Genomic DNA, 2,500 nt, shown 5'->3' on the forward strand with positions numbered 1-2,500 from the left:
TCAGCGGTGAGATTCATTCTGCTCACCACATATTCTGGTGGAAATGCAGGATAAGAACCTCACGTCGTTAATTAGTTTTATATGTCTTTGATTATAAATATTCGTATACCGCTCGCTACAAATATTTCGGTTCTGTTCGATTAATAACAAATTGATAGGACCTAGTTTCTATTTTTTTTTTGCACAATTTAGGCATACTAGTGGCTCTTCGTTCTATTTTTTTCACTACATGACAGTGATATCTGGAGAAGTACCTCCTCGTTTTAGGTTAAAAGTGTAGAATATTAACCTAATTTTTATTTAAGTCGTGAACCGCTCGCGCGTACTTAAATAACCCTTGTCTATCCCACCTTATACGGTAACGGCTGGGACAATTATCGCCACGTTAGTATTGTCTAAGTGTGTATTTTGTGATTGTGAACACCGCCAGCACTAAGAGGAACACGACAATCGTAGTAAAGCTACTTCTCTTCTCTCAGGAACTAAAGGTAAGTCACTTTAAGGTTGCTAGACACTGTATCTCCTGTGTTTCCCTGCCCCCCTCCCCATTGCATTTTTTTTTCTCCCTGTTTATTGCAAACTCCACCCCGTCATTCCCCCACCCTCCCACCCTCGCTTTTTCATCTATTCTCATTTTGTTAATTAGTGATATTTTTTTCTACGTATCGTTTCGTTAATTTCACTAAATAACATTTCGTTAACATTCGGTAACGTAATATTTCACATCATTATTTTATGTGTCTTCCGATGTGTACGTTATTCGTTCATTTTACTATGCTACGAATGTTTAACAATTATTCTACTTTTTCTTACGTTGCTATTATTAACGTTTCAAGGTTATTCGTACTCCGTATAAATTCACATAAAGGTGTGACGTTAGTCTTTCATACGAAACCGATAAAATAACTGTTTCGTTTACTTATTCTATTATTCTACGCTTTGATTGCTCTACGTTATCTTGAGTGAATTTACGATTACATTTTACTACGTATAATGCATGATTTGTTTTTCTGTGCGTTAGTTAAGTAAATAACTGTAAAACACATATTCTTATGGCAATAACTTCGAAATTTCTTATATAGAATTTCTAATATCTGTGTGATTTTCTTAAGTTTTCGTTCCTATGCGAAATTTAACATGACGTATTTCTTCGAACAAAAAATATATTATCAAATTACATGATTCAGATTCATTCATTGATCTCGTGTGATTATTTTTCTTGTGATTTTCTATATTTTCCTTTATTGAATATGGTTTACACTATGTATTCGTGGAAATGTAATTCACTTTGCGTTAACATTTATTATATTTGTTCCTTTATTATGGGAATTTAATATGATTTCTTTTCTTTTTGCTTTAATATACATTAAATTAAATGTATTTTGCATATGACCTGACCTCACTTGACCCTTGACCCGTTCGTATGGTCAATCTGAACATAAAACTTTGACAATGTGTTATATTTTCTCGCGACCATTCTGTCCCTTGTGGTCAAATTCATGACCGTGTGATATTGGGAATAGCATCACATGTGACCCTCGGTCACTTCATGACCGCGTTCTGTATGTGACCTTATCCTATGTCATTATTGACCGTGTGAATTTGTAAGAAAATCGTTAACGAATATTAGGAATTATATGTGTCTTAACTCTGATTTTCTTTACATTTTCATTTATTTTATTGTCTGCATATACGTTTGTATATTTCTGAATGCATGACTTATATATCTGCATCTCCTGTAACATGACATACTTTGTCATTTGTGATTCGATTAATGGTCACACTACTGACCTCACTCGGTCACGTTGTAATCCGATGATTGGAATTACAATTTAAACTGTCTTTGTTAAATTCCATATTTCTCAACATTCGACAGTCAATGTTTTGATAATTTTGTTTACTCATATGACTTTGTGTACTTATGATTGTTAATTAATTGCAATCTTTATGGCAATTATTTCATATCTTAACATGTTTCATCACTTCATATTATGATTTATCATCACATTTAGCTAGAAATGTTGACAGATGCATGTTCGTTTCTTAGCTTTATTCCTATTTCATTGTATAGTCATATTCGACTATCTTTGCATTTTTCATTGCATTATTGATTATTGTTACTTCCATATTTCATTGTTTAATTGCAAGTAACTTTAATCATCTTATGATATGATTGTCATTATTTTTATTTTTAAGCAATTGTCGACTTCGACAACATTAAGCAATTTGTTATCATCATAGGCCTCTCCGAGTTTCCGACCTTTCGAAACATTTCATGGGTCAATCGGAACGCCAAATATCTTATCATGATATTACTGAACGAAACGTTCACTAGGACAGTCAGGAAAAGGTTTACTTATCATTTCATATTTTATAGCTTTTCAGCTTAATTTGCCTTTCTCCAGCTACTGTACCTCACTTATCGGGCCTTCATTGCATGACGCCCATTGCATATGCATCTCACACCCTAATTTCGCGTATCTATGGTACCACAATTGAA

The sequence above is a fragment of the Penaeus japonicus genome, unplaced genomic scaffold (assembly GCF_977035675.1).
Source record: "Penaeus japonicus unplaced genomic scaffold, GWHDUDI00000001_assembly GWHDUDI00000012, whole genome shotgun sequence".
Taxonomy (NCBI): domain Eukaryota; kingdom Metazoa; phylum Arthropoda; class Malacostraca; order Decapoda; family Penaeidae; genus Penaeus; species Penaeus japonicus.